General features: G+C 43.3%; 1 pseudogene; it reads left to right on the top strand.

Moving 5' to 3' along the window:
* Window positions 1–6,611: 6,611 nt before the first annotated feature.
* Window positions 6,612–14,396, top strand: LOC148000897 (smad nuclear interacting protein 1 pseudogene; annotated as a pseudogene).
* The last annotated feature ends 715 nt before the right edge of the window (window positions 14,397–15,111 follow it).

Below are 15,111 nucleotides of genomic sequence, written 5' to 3'. Positions count from 1 at the left end.
GTATCTACATACATATATGTATGTATTTCCACATATCAACAAAAAGGGTTGCGCAAAAGTTGCAAGGAGAAAAAGAGAGACATGTTTTGACAGAGCATGACCAAAGTCAGATGAAAGTAAAGAACTAGTCAGCGGAAGTTGGGGACCACTGAGGAGAGGAATGGAGGACAAGAGACTCAAAGAAGGACGCCAAGACAAGAGTCTGATCATGATGACAAATTTTATTTTTTCCCAAGGCTGAATTTATAGCATAGCAGGGGTAGCAGAGGGAGGGGGAAGCAGGAAATACTTCCACAAGCCAAGGTCACTGTGGGTTCTTGGGGTCAGGCAATCGGCTGACATCAACAGAATGCTTGTTTCTCAGAAAGGTCACAATCTTGTCATATCATTAGGCAACCTGACCACCACATTTGTATTAGCCTTCTGCAGCTGGCTGGGGATTTTCTATTGTCCTGACCTCTTAATGAACCCAGTCATCATATTTTCATTTTAGCATTTTTCTTTTATCTTATTCACTCTAACTATAATATTAACATCAATAATGGAGGGTTTTAAGGGCATAGCTCCCAACAAGGCCCCAGGCTCCTGGTAAATCAGCCTTCCTGACCCATAGGGAAGCTGAGTTCCACAGAGGCCTGTATGGCATTGCCTGTTGAAAGTTTGCAGAGCTTGACCAACTCTCTACAACCCTAGGAATGAGACACCAGCTTGCAAAGCAAACTCTACTGCACACAGAGAGCTGTTAAAGAATGCAAAACCAAATTCATGAGCCCTGTTGGAGTTCAGAGGACACCAGTAAAGTTCCAAGCATAATATCCAGAAGGAACTGGCCTCATGATAAACAACCAGATAAACAAAGAAAACTTTGAGGCCTCAGGGGTGATCTGATTGTCTGTTGGTTCTGCTAAATCCTGTCTGAAACTTGAGATTTTACTTGAGAAGATCTCCATAAACTGCACTTAGCTCTCTAAATGCCTGTGACTGCCTGTGACTGTTGAGTGGTTTTTGTTTGTTTCCCTCTCGTAGGCACTGTTGTGTTCCGACTGGTTTTTCCATTTTTCATCTGTAATGATGCTTGGTCCTGTGTCTTTTTGTTCACTCTCTTGTATCTGGTCACAGGGTCTTATGTACCTAAGTTGTCTGCTGCAGTTTATGCCCAGAGCCTTCCAGGAGGAAACTTCTCTAGCAGATGGGATTTTCTCGTTCCCCCAGGCTTAGTAAGGTTTACCCTCTCTTCATTTCCTAAGAACCAAGTCTGGGCATGTTCCCAACAGCTGACATTAATCTTCTTCCAAGGATGAAAGACTTCCTGGACCAAGAGATCCCAGACATGGCTGCTAGTGGCTGCTTTGCTCAGGGCTCTCTGCTGAACTCCACGTCACCACTGAGATCACAGACACAGAGCCTAGCTACAGCTATTCACAGCTAAGTCAGAGGGTGATTGGAGGTAAAACCTGGTTCTATACGCAGTCTCTCATCTCTAATTTGTGCCTTTGGTGGCTGTCACTAGTCATCTCATGGCATACACACATACTCCTATTGTTTAGAGATCCCAGAGGTCTCAGATGCTTATGTCATAAACTGTCCCCAAAACTATTAGAATAAAAGATATACTCAGCACTTCCTCATTTGGGGAATCATAATATTTAGGAGATATAAAGCCAGCGGAAAAACTAAACATCTATTTCTTACATAATAACCCACCATTCAAATCAGTATATACATTTATATTTACCACCCACGAATTCCAAACCAAAGACCCATTATTCTAATGGATCAATCCCTTTGTGTACTCCACAGCACAAATTTAATAATTCTTCATTAGGTTTTTAGTTTTTGTTTTTGATATTCTCTTAATTGAATTCTTACTGCTTATGAACTTTCAAAGTTGGTATGTACAGATAGAAGAGTTTCTGAGGAATGTACTAAAGATATGAGTATAGAACTAATGATTGCTTTGAAGAGCCTTTGTTGCCCTTTGAGTCTAGATCAGTAGGCTTCTTGTGGTAAAGCAACTGACTGTCTGAGTAGCTCTTCTTTCCTTGTAAAATAATATTCCTTTCTTTCTTTCTCTGATGATTTATTCATGTGTGCAAGCACATGTTACCTTCTGCATGTGAAGACAGAGGACAACTTGAACGGGCTGATTGCTAGGTTCCTTCCTCTGTTGTTCTCCACTTAATTTCCTGAGGCATCAGCTGTTCCTGGACCCAGGAGCTTGCCCTTTAATGGTCTAGCTAGCCATCTTACCCTGGGGATTGTGTCTCTGCTTCCTGAAACTTCCATGGGATGAGAGGCAAGCTATCAAATTTATTCAAACACTGGTCCTTACACTTTAGAGCACATACCTTATACAATGAACCCGCTTCCCGGCTCTGATGGACTAACTTCATTCTGTTCCCCAGATCTTGAAAGTATTGATTGCTAGGTATTATTTAAATCTTTAAATGATAGTCCTTTATACAGCCTGCAAAATTTAGAATACCAGTTCCTCTTTTAGTATAGTATTTCTCCTCTTGAGAAACCTCTGAAGGGGTCTATTTTTCTCATTTTTGGCTCCATTCAGAAAGGGGGCCATAGGTCATCATTGCCAGGAGCCGACCAGGAAACTAGGCCATAAGCCATCTGCTCCAGCAACAGACCCAACATCCAGGAATAAGAGAATAAAATCCCCCACCCGAGGAGCATCCAGAAGATGGCCACGGGAATGGGAGAAAACTTACCTCAGGATTGGACATCTGTGCTGGGCAGCCTATGCTGTGGTTTCTCATTCTTGAGGCAGGAATGCAGTCCATATGGGGCGTCCTTCCACCACACCAATGGGGTTTTAGATTACCTCACACTGACATCGTAGCCAATACATTGTACTGACTCCAGGGCTTTGGCCTCTACCAATCATATTAGAGATTACCTAACCCTTCTGGGAAACTACCCCAGTTTCCTATGAAAGAAGCCTGAGCATCTTTGTCTGGGTTGCCATTTTGATGTGGTGACCCTGCATGCTGGCCTTTCCTGCAGAATAAACTCTCTTCGTGCTTATATTTTATTTGAGGCTGGGGTCTGCCTTCAGCAAGTCCTAAACCCTAACACGTCACTGGGAAGATGAAGGAATGTGGGGCTCCAAACTTACTGAGATTTTTAAGGAATACTAAGACTTCAAGTTATCTTAACACAGAGCCCTCCTTGCTTAATGCGCCTCTATACCACACCCACCCCATTTCCTGTTGTAAACTCAGACTATGAACAGCTCTTGCTGGGTGTGAAGAAGCTTCTCATGTTTCCATTTCATTCCTTCACACCCAAGATTCCCCTTCGGCCTCTGGGGACTCATAATTCCTGCATCCCTACATCTGCAATCCGATAATGACCCTACACTGGGCTCTTACAAACCAACAGTGACTTTCAAATGACAAATTCCAGGAAATCATTTCAGTCCTCCTTTCTCCTGATCACTCTGCAAGCCCTGCACCATTTGTACTGTTGGCAATTCTGCTAGTTCTCCACCAATATCACTGACAGTACAGCTGATGGATGTCTAATTAAAGACTCAGCTTATCAGCTTCCCATGCAGAGGAAATGCAAGGTGTCACGGTCATAGTATTACGCTAATCCCGAACATCCTAACATCCTCTAAGGTAAATTTTAAATTCTCACCAGCATGACATAATAGTGCTATTTGTGTTTGCTTGGTTTACACATGATCCAAATGTGTATTCCAATGTAGGGAGTAAGCATCCTACACTGTCACTCTGAGGCCAAGGTTCTCTCCAGCTTCACTTGTTCCTAGGACCTCAGATGGCCTCTGTTCAGCCATGGCAGAGAAAAGCATCAGAGACTAGACAGCAGTAGGAAGGTTAGAACTCAGCAAAATGATAACACCAGGAGAGCAAGGAATGTATTTTATGTGAGTGCCAGAAATGAGGAAACTGGTCTGGTCAATGATAAGGCAGTCTCTGCCATAAGACTGCACCACCCAGCTACCCCGATGTGGCCCAGTTAGACCAGTAGGCATGGCAGGAGCAAGATCATGCACACTGCTCCCCAACTGCGTGTACTCCTAGGGACAAAATCTCACCGGATCTGTCCCTTATGCTTCAGGTCAGCATGTGTTCCTCACTCTCTGTCATAACAGACTATGAATCAACATTTCCATTTTTTCCTATTGCTGTCTTAATCTATGCATTAATTTACCCTAGTATATAATCTGAAGCAATTTCCCAATCCCCAGCACCCATGAGTTGCTATAGCTGTGAAAATGAAGCTTGAGAAGTAGAGACTGAGATAAAAGAACAGGTTAGCTCAGCTGTGCTTTTGTCATTTGTAATATTCTTTTCCAAAATGAAAAAAAAAGTACAGAAGAGGATTTTAGCACAAAGATCAGTGACTTCCTGTGTAGACCAACAACTCTGCTGTCAGTTTAACTCACTCTGAGCCTAAGTGCCATCCCCTTTCTTTTACCGCCAGCACCCTCTTGTCTTGCCGTGCTTATGGACTTGGGTAGAGTATATACTGCTTGTTGTTAAACCATTGGACCATAATGTCGTGTTGTTTTGTTTGTGTTCAAGATGATCACAGAAAGCAGTAATTTCTCCTCTCCTCCTCCTCACTCTAGTGATAACCATTCATTCTGAAAAGTGGGTATTTAAAACATCTGATGAAACATAAGCTTGTAATATTTTATGATTAATAAATTAGCATCAGCTGATATTACAGATACAGAAACAGTGTTATTTGCATCTTCTTCTAGGGCTCCCTTATGTATCTAACATAATGTTGGGTCCAAGACTTGCTTCATTCAATTTGCATTTATTTAACCTAGAGTCTGCCTAATAGTTGCATGGCTCTTTGCTTCCTAGAATAAGAACCTCAAATTGGTTAAGACTCAGGAACCATTTCCTTCTGTCTAGGTATGGAAAGATAGTTGGAGGCATCATGTAGTCTTCACTCATTCGGGAAACATTCATTAAGACCCTATTGTGTCAAACTCGGACACAGGAAGATAAAGCCCTGGAGAGACATCACCTACTATACAATATAAAATATATTATATACAATAAATACATCATACAGTAAGTACCATGAGCTTTTCACAGAGCCTGAGAGACAGTAACTTAGGTTTGGAACAAAATCAAAGAACTTTCAAGAAGCATTTGAAGACTGCTGAGTCTTCAGAGGGAAGAATTAAGACTCTGAGACCAAGGTACAGACAGCTAAAACAAAGCCAGTAGTGTAGCCATGATGCAGTAATTCCAGGGGTTCAGTGAAGGACTCTGGCCAGAAGGATCAAAATCCTGTCTCTCTGTCAGCCCAGCTTTCCTTCTCTAGGTGTTAATCTCAAAATAAAATTCTACACATTTTATTCTAATTCCCAGCTAGGGCTCTGCTATGAAGGAAGCTTAACCAATCACACCTGCCAAGAACTGCTTTACAGCCAGGACCAAACTCCTGAAAAGGCTCAGAACCTGTGGAGCCCCACAGCCTGCAACCAGGATAACAATGATTAGTTCTGCTGTTTATTTACTCTAGAGTCATCACACATAGGCAAGTTCAGATTTCAACCTGATCCCTAGGGTTTAAGCTACATCCAGTGTAAAATTAAAATTAGGTTTTATTGAAGCCCATTCCCCAGCACAACAGAGAAACATCTCTTGACTACCACAATGGCAAACAAGGTTAGAAAGACTGGCCAAGATCTACTAAGGTCACAAAATCTCTAGGTAATTTTATTTCTCAATTTAAGGACAAAAAAACCGTCTCTGCCCCCCCTCCTCTCTCTCTCTCTCTCTCTCTCTCTCTCTCTCTCTCTCTCTCTCTCTCTTTGTCTCTGTCTCTGTCTCTCTCTCTCTCTCTGTGAGTTTGTACATATATGTATGTAGAGGGTTGGAATACAGAAAGCAAGACTATATAAATATGTAACAAATTTTGCCAAACTTGCTGAAAGGATATTGGAGCAGACCAGAGGATGAGTAATTGATTGACCACAGGAATATAGAAGGTGGGATGTTTCTGAGTGATGAAGGGCTTCAACTTCTGAGTTTATCATGGAAATTGTAGGTTCCCTATTTTCTCTCTCACTTTGTGATGTCATCTTGAAAATAGAGGCTTAGGAAATCCAAAGACCAGGAAGCCCTACACTCATTATGTGTTTGTTATGTGAGTATGAACAGCTTAACTTCTCTATGTCTCTTTTTCCTTATTTGTAAATAAATAATGTATCTCCTTTGGCATGGTTGATAAGAATAAAAGCATTGACTAATACAGTAGAGAGAGCTTTATAGAGCATAGCATTAACATTTTAGGTGCAGAGCAATTTGGTGTGGTAGTTAAAAAAACAAAACAAAAATTGGCTTGCTAGCATTAAATTTATGTGCTATCTCCACCCAGCTTTCCAGATATTTCTAATTAAAAATAATATTAAACTAAAAAATCTATTATTGTGTTCATCTTATCCTGGGGAGTACATGGTGTGGGTATGTGGAAGTCAGAGGACAAATTTGTAAAGTCAGTTCTCTCCTTCTACTTTTTTGTGTTTTACAGCATGAACCCATCTCTTCAGGCTTGCATAGCAAGCACTTTTACCCACTGTGTCATCATTGTGGTGTTTCTGAAGCATGCTGAAGACAAATGATCCTTCATCCCAAGGAAATCGTGACCTAGAGACAACAGACATCATGAATAACAAAGATGAGACTCTGTCCTCTCCGGTAACCCCACAAGACCTTCCAGAATTTGGCCTGGAAAGAGACAAAGAGAAGAGAAAAGTTACTTCATCTCCAGGAGATTACAGAGGTTGGTGATAAACACAGTTTAGTTCTGGAAAAAAAGAAAAAAACAAAACAAAACAAAACAAAACACTGGTTTTTGCAGCTGCTGGTGCCCTGGGTAAAGGCCAAGAGTTGGCAATGGAGGCTGAGAGGTTTGAAGTAGCCATTTGTTTCCTTACCTTCTTGATCTGTTCTTTTCTCTCCTGGCCAATGAGATGGCAAGAATCCCATTCACTTGGTTTCCAGAATCACAGAGAAATGACAGCAGAGAGGGTTGGTGAAGAAACTGCTGCTTTAGGGATCGCATCTGCACTACCGTGCTAAATCAGCATTTCCCAAACTGCAGCCCACAGGCCACCTCTGCCCTCTTCTCACTTCTAGATGCAACATGGAATTAAGAGAGGTTTGTACAAATGAATGTCTGTAGTCAGTTTCCTGACTGACACCAAAGACTTTGAGCCCCGATTAAGCTAAGATATATTCAAATTATTGAAAAGAATTAAGTCCTTTTTATTAGGTATATGCCTCAAAAGGTGTAACCAGGGATTACATCTTTACTTTTATCAATCAGAATTGTAGGGGTGGATTGGTGGGGGGAGACATGGCTCAGAAGCCATCATTAGCTACTCTCTTCCAGAGGACTAGGGTCCAATTCCCAGGATCAGACTCCCTCTTCTGGCTCCACAGGAACTACACAGCTCATAGCACATAGACATACATGCAGACAAAACCCCTGTAGTCCTAAGATAAGAAATAAAACTCTGCAGGGATGTGTTTATCTCCGGTTCTATTAGTGTCTACCAGACACCCATTGTGTGGGACCTTGGCCTATAAACCTGAACCCCTCAATCTATGACCTTTGCAAACTACAGCTCCAAACTAAGTGGAGCACCTTATGGTGTGAGAAAGGCAAACAGTAGCTCAGTCCATGACAATGTGGAGCAGCATTTGGCTGCTTCAGTGAGAACAGCTCAACAACCAGTGCAAACAAGGAAAGAGCACAGGGACTGAACACAGCTCTAAGGGGATCTGTGTGGCCGTATGGTAACTGTGAGAGGTAAAGGAACTATCGTATTTGAAAACCATTCTGTGAAACAGTGTGTAAAGCTCTGGATAACTGTCCCCCAGGTAGCTTTCCACTCAGGAGCCATCATTCCCTAGACAGAGGAACAGCACTGGCTGTTGGTCTGGGTCAAGATTCAGCCCTCACCAGCTGTGGTAGTGGCTTAGTTATTGGCTGACCAGACCTGTTGAGGGATAACCACACTAGTTCTGTAGGATTAAGAAAGGTTTAAAATACCATACACACACACACACACACACACACACACACACACACACACACACACACACATACAAGCTGAGCTTTCTTTGCTCTATGTCTGAGGTGTGTGCTGTGCATGTATGTGTGTGCGCACATCTATATGAGTACAGACATGCATTTCATGGTGCACACGTGGAGGCCAGAGGGCAACCTCGGTTGTTGATGCTCACCCACCATCACTTGATTGAACAGGGTCTCTTTGTTCACTGGTGTGTGTGCCAGGCTAACTGGCCAGCAGCGTCCTATCTTGCAATATTTCTTTTGCTGGAATAAAACACCATGACCAAAAGGAACTGGGAAGGAAAGGATTTATTTCGCCTTGCAGTTCCATAGCACAATCTACTGAAGGAAGTCAGGGCAGGAAGTCAAGGCAGGAGCCTGGACACAGGCACTGAAGCAGAGACCACTGAGGATCACTGCTTACAAGCTGCACACTGTGGCTTGCTCAACCTGTTTTGTATACACCCCAGGGTCACTTGCCCAGGGATGCCATTGCCCAAATGGGATGGGCCCTTCCTCTCAGTCACTAAAAGTGTCCCACAGGATTGCCTATAGCATTTTGTTAATTGAAGTTCTGCATTCTCAGATGACTTTAGCCCAGAGGTTCTCAACCTGTGGGTCATGGCCTCTTTGGGGATCACATATCATATACCCTGTATATCATATATTTACATTACGATTCACAACGGTGTCAAAATTATAGTTATGAAGTAGTAATGGAATGATTTAATGGATGAGGGTCTCCACAACATGAGGAATGGTATTAAAATATTGCAGCGTTAGGAAGGTTGAGAACCACTGTTTTGGCTTCTATCAGGCTGACAAAAAACCCAGCCAGGACATCATAGGAGCCCTTGAATTACAAATGTGCCTCACCATTAGCTGTACCTGGGCCCTGGAGAGTTGAATTCAGATTCCCAAACTTTCATAGCAGGAGTTTTACCCGCCTGGCCATTTCCCCAGCCCACACTGAGAATTCTTGAGCAGAAAATCCAAAATGCTTCGCAATCTAAAATGTATTAAACATTGTCTGGCTGCAAGTGGGAAATTCCCACACCTGGAATCTAAACACTGTGCCTGCGTGAAAATGTATAAAATGTCACCTTCAGACCATAGGTGTGTGAGAGACATACATCTCATGAAAATGGTGGCTGTTATAACCGGTGGGTTCTATTCTATAACAATATCTCATGGGTATGCAGATCCTCCAATTCTGGGTAAAAACAAAACTTTTCTAGTTTCAAACAATTTGTGCTGTGTTGTGTGTGTGTGTGTATGTGTGTGTTGTGTCTGTGTGAATGTTTATGTGTGCATACCACAGAATCCAGTGCTTAGTAACATTAGTATTGTTACTAATACTGTCTCTCATTTATTGTTATTACCTATTGAATATTGCAAGTTATCGGGAAGTATGGTATCAGGACTCTGCACACTAGTCTAAGGCAGCAGTTCTTAAACTTTTTATGTTCTAAGGACTTCTGGGGTCTACCCAGCCTTAAGCAAACAAGCTAAGGTGGGACACAGAATTGGACAAAAGGCGAAAAGACTATTTAATGATCTCTGGCCTTGTAACTGTCTCTAACTGTAATAGAGGCTTCTGGAAACTTAACACTCTCTTGCTTATTCTGTGGCTGAAACCCACTGCCTTCTTTTCTCTTTAACCCTCTGTCTTCATTGCCCATTATTTCTCTGTGCTTTATTTTTATGTTACAAATCCTTCTGCTTTATTAAACTTTATTAATGTGTTTTATTACACTTTATAAATGCATTATTAAATGCTGTAACTTCATTTTATAACTGTATTATCGTTGTTCTGTTCTTCAGTAAGTACTGAAACTCAACTCTTTATTAACTATTGCTGTTCTGTCCTACTGTTCTGTGCTAAAAATTTAGCTCTTTATTACTTGGGGTTAAACAAGCGCTAATACCTGGTGATTAACACGTTGTTTAGCATCAAGAATTAAATAAGAATATTTAATGCTCCTTTCTGTGGCAAGTCAGCCAGAAGCCTGCTGCTGGCCAGGGAGCTCTTTAACTGTTCTTGAACCCGAGGTAAAAAGGAAAGGAAAGACATCACTCCCACAGATGCATATATACCAGTTTATTTTGTTTAGTGCTTTTAGCTTTCCATAGCTTTTAGACAAAATCTTCTCTATGTAAAAAATAATTCCTCATAGATAAAATATTACAAAGAAAATGATTAAACCCTTTACATAGGAAAATGTGCACAGACACACATACATTCATACAAATACACGTTTTGGCCAGCACCGGATTCGTCCACAGGTGTTCATGCATACTTACATACAAACAAATATGCCTACATATATGTGGATAAATACATGTAGACAACCAGACATATACATTGCATGGATGAATGGGCGGATGGATGGATGGGGTAGAGAGAGCCCCCCAAAACCACAAACCTTATTTCTTTTGTCTAGCACTTTTATACCTTCATAGACAAATGTTCTTATAAAATTATCTCAGAGATAAAATACTACAAAAAATAGGAGTTACAGAGGAATGTTGTATGGAGTCTGTTTAAAAAAAGACCTCCTCTGGATTCTGTGAGTTAGAATGGCCTTCTTTTGATGTTGAATGGCTGTGTGCAGGGACACAAAACCATTGAAATACTGGAGAAGTATGCCTGGGAGTCTTAGGAACTCCTGGTCACTCTAATTAGTTTCCTTACATAAATGTTTGCTTAAGTTTATAATGACAACTTCCACTGTGGCTTCAGACATGTTACCTTAAAATTATATCAATGTTCTAGTAACTAAGCCCCGAGGGAAATACACCAAAAATTCTACACATTTATTAAGATAAGGAAGAACTACACCTCTGCTCTTTCCCTGGAGGAATGGTGACCTCATCCTGGGCATCAGCCATGCCCCAAGTGCCCTTTTCTCTTCTTCTTCTGCAGTGTCTCCCTTGCATACCTGCAGTGGCTCCAATTATGTTCCTTGTTGCCTGAACAGCTCCAATATGGCTTAAATCTGTGCAGTTCCTGCCATTATTCCCCTCCAGGTAGCCTCTGACCTTATTCCGTTTGGACCAAAAGACCTGAGTGAGGAGGCCCTTCCTGACTTATATGTGTTTCCTTCTGGACCAGTGGTCAATGCTACTAGAGCACACAGAAACCCCCTTCCTCTGAGAAAATTCAGGCACTCATCTCGGTCCTAGAGTCTGGTTTTAACGCCTATCAGCCCAGCTAGAATGATTGCCACTTACTGGCTGCCCTGTTCATATCAGAAGAAAGCGACTGCATAATGTTGGAAAGTAAAAATGTGGTTCTACAGAGGAAGAAGGAGCACCCATTCACAGCCTGCCCCACATGTGCCCCATACATATACAGCCACCAAACTAGATAAGATTGATGAAGCTAAGAAGTGCAGGCTGACAGGAACCGGATGTAGATCTCTCCCGATAGACACAGCCAGAATACAGCAAATACAGAGGCGAATGCCAGCAGCAATCCACGGAGCTGAGAATGGGACCCCCGTTGAAGGAATCAGAGAAAGGACTGAGGGGCTGGGGATTTAGCTCAGTGGTAGAGCGCTTACCTAGGAAGCGCAAGGCCCTGGGTTTGGTCCCCAGCTCCGAAAAAAAAAAAAAAAAAAAAAAAAAAAAAGAACCAGAGAAAGGACTGAAAGAGCTTGAAGGGGCTCGAGACCCCATATGAACAACAATGCCAACCAACCAGAGCTTCCAGGGACTAAGCCACTACCCAAAGACTATACATGGACTGACCCTGGACTCTGACCTCATAGGTAGCAATGAATAGCCTAGTAAGAGCACCAGTGGAAGGGGAAGCCCTGGGTCCTGCCAAGACTGAACCCCCAGTGAACGGGATTGTTGGGGGAGGGCAGTAATGGGGGGAAGGATGGGGAGGGGAACACCCATAGAGAAGGGGAGGGGGAGGGGTTAGGAAGATGTTGGCCAGGAAACCGGGAAAGGGAATAACAATCGAAATGTAAATAAGAAATACCCAATTTAATAAAGATGAAAAAAAAAGTATGTTTGCTGCATATGTAGCAGAGGATGGCCTTATCTGACCTCAATGAAAGGAGAGGCCCTTGGTCCTGTGAAGGCTCAATGCCCCAGTGTAGGGGAATGCCAGGGCAAGGAGGTGGGAGTGGGCAGGTGGATGGGTGGGGGAGCACCCTCATAGAAGCAGGGGGAGGGTGGATGGGAGAGGGGGATTCCGGAGGGAAAAGCAGGACATAGGATAACATTTGAAATGTAAATAAATAAAATATTCAATAAAAATAAAGTATATAAAAAATGTGGTTCTAGATCCAAATATGATTCTCTGATTGATAACACTAATTGTATTGAGAATATGTTTCCATTCAACTTACCCCCATTAGGGTTCTAACCTTGACCAAGGTACTGGGGTGCTAGACATCTACGGCCAGACTTTCTGGCTAGGCTCCAAGCTGCAGCACAGAAGCCCTCAAAACTGTAAAAAGTAAGCGAGCTCACACAGGGTACCTCAGAACAACCTTCTGCTTTTCTAGAGTAGCTCCTATAGGCTTATCATACCTGTACACCAATACACGCAGTTGCCCTGGAGACCATGCAGATGCCCAAGAGAGCTTTGTCACTCAGTTGGCACCAGCCATTTGATGTAAAAACATTAGAGGGATGTGCAGGTATGGGTTTGTCTCCATGGTTGGAGGTAGCTCAAAGTGACTGTGACAATAGAGATCTGATTGAGAGCCAGAGGGACAAGAGATTTACCAAGGCCATAGTGGCAACACTAAGAGAAAATCTGTATAATAAATGAGAGTCTGGTGAAACAAGAAAAGGGCTAGGAGACAACGAAGCCACCATTGCAGAAAGACCTATGGGCCTCCTGCAAGGAAAGTGTACATTGGAAAAGTAAGCGCTGTAATTGGAAATAAAAGGTCCAGCAAGTACCACAGTTAGAAAAGTGGTGGGGCCCCAGCTACTATACCCCTAGTATAAACTTAAAATTGTGGGAAAGCAATTGATTTCTTAGTGGTCACTAGATCGACATATTCAGTCCTCAAAAATCTACTAGGGCAATTGCCTGATCAAAAGATTGCAGTCGTTTTTTTTTTTTTTTTTTTTTTTTTTTGTTTGTTTGTTTGTTTTTTGTTTTGTTTTTTGTTTTTTTGTTTTTTTTTGGCTCAAGTGTCTCAAAGGACTGTGCAAGGGAATTCTGGGCCAGGCTGCAGGATGAAGTTGGTGGGTGGTGGGGTGGGAGGGGGAGAATGAGCAGGAGCGAAGCAGCAGGTGGCTTTGGCAACCTTAGTGAAGCAGGAAGCCTGAGCTCTGAACCTGTTGCCAACGCTCCAGCTGGTAGCCAGCCCCTGCCTGCCACTGGTTGGGCTGCGCTGGTCACCGGGGGAGCCAAGCCCAGAGAGCGAGCGACCAGTCCCCAGTCAAAAAGAAAAGCAAGTCCTCTGGGAGAAGTAGCAAGTCTCCTCGGACTAAGAGAAGCCAGAGGCCCCACTACTCCAAGGTCAAAGTGAATGTGAGGACTATCCATGGAGAGGACAAGAGGATAGGCAGCACAGAGAGTTTTCAGGACAGGAGCACAGGGGAGTGTGGAACAACAATGGAGACAGGCGCTGGGGCCATCCCCGCCAAAGGAGGAGCTCTGCCCTGGGCAGGGTCTGGATAAAGACAGCCAGATCCTGCCAGCCCAGGAAGAAGAGAGAGACTTTAATAATGCCAGGCACCGGGAGCACCGCCAGCAGAATGAGAGTGCTGGCGCTGAGACTCAGGAGGTGATCCCTTGCCCTGCTGGTAACAAAAGCAAAGAGGTGCCCTTTAAAGAAAAACCAAGCTTTGAACTTTCTGGGGCATTTCCTGAGGACACTAATATCTTCCGGGGTGTGGTTATTAAATACAGTGAGCCCCAGAAGCCCGGACCCCATAAAGGGGTGGCGTCTCTGCCCCTTTAAAAATTACGAGTTACTTCCAGTTATGTACATCCTTCTGGGTAGACATCATCGCACCACAGACCCCACAGACCATACCCTCTTGCTCAAAGCAACATTCAGTCTTTCAGTACCAGCTTGTGGAGTACACCATGCTGATGGCACTGTTGGTCTGAGGGTGAAGCCCTACATCATTGACCTTGGCTAAGGCAGCTTATTGAGCCACACAGATATTATGAACTGAAAGAAAAAGATTTACTTAAATTTGGGTTCAGCAGCAGAGAATAAGTCTTACTTCCTGAGTCTTCAGACACCTCTGAACTTGACAGGAAAGAAGGTGAAGATGAGGAGGAGGAGGAGGAAGAAGAAGAGGAGGAAATGGTGTCTGTCTGACAGCAGCTGAGAAGCAGCCTCCACTATTAGAAACCTTCCCTACTGGAAGCCGAGGGGGTGACCCCAGCGCCTCTTCCTGCCTTAAGTCTTCCCTCTGCTGCTACCCAGCTTGTGTTGCGGTATGAGAGCTGTCACTTCATGTTTGGTTGAACTTGGCACAACAGCCGCCTGCCTGTGGGCGCTCATTTTCCAGAACAATCTCGTGAATTACAGCGTGTCCAGTTTGGTCAAAGCGTGTGGCTGTGGTGGGTGACTTCAGAACTGCTGCATAGGAAACAGCCCTTGGAGAAGGGACTGTGACTTCTCTTTGTGCAGTTTGTTATTTATGTAGTTGTTGAGCTTTGTGAACCAGGAGTTTTGTTTTGGGGACAAACCTTAGAGTAGAGAATCTCAGTCAGCTTTGAATGTCACCAAAACAACCTTCCTCATTTACCAAAGTTTGGACCTGGTTCAGCTCTTGAGTCACAGAAGTTGATTTTGCACTTCATTGGGGTGTGTGTGACAGTTTACCAGGTGACCTCTTTATTGGCTGTCTGCGATAAACAGACACTGTGATGCCTGTGTAGACACGACTGTGGGGAAGTCACGGCTTCTACCCACAGGTACTGGTGTCTTATCACACTGGGCTGTAGATCTGCATCCTCTGGGGATTTCTGATTGCTCCATGAATAGTTTGATCATCTGATCTTTTTCTTCAGCTTTGCAGTTTTATTCC

The sequence above is a fragment of the Rattus norvegicus genome, chromosome 15 (genome assembly GCF_021556685.1).
Source record: "Rattus norvegicus strain SHRSP/BbbUtx chromosome 15, alternate assembly SHRSP_T2T, whole genome shotgun sequence".
NCBI classification, from domain to species: Eukaryota; Metazoa; Chordata; class Mammalia; order Rodentia; family Muridae; genus Rattus; species Rattus norvegicus.
This window is presented reverse-complemented; position numbering and strand designations above follow the sequence as displayed.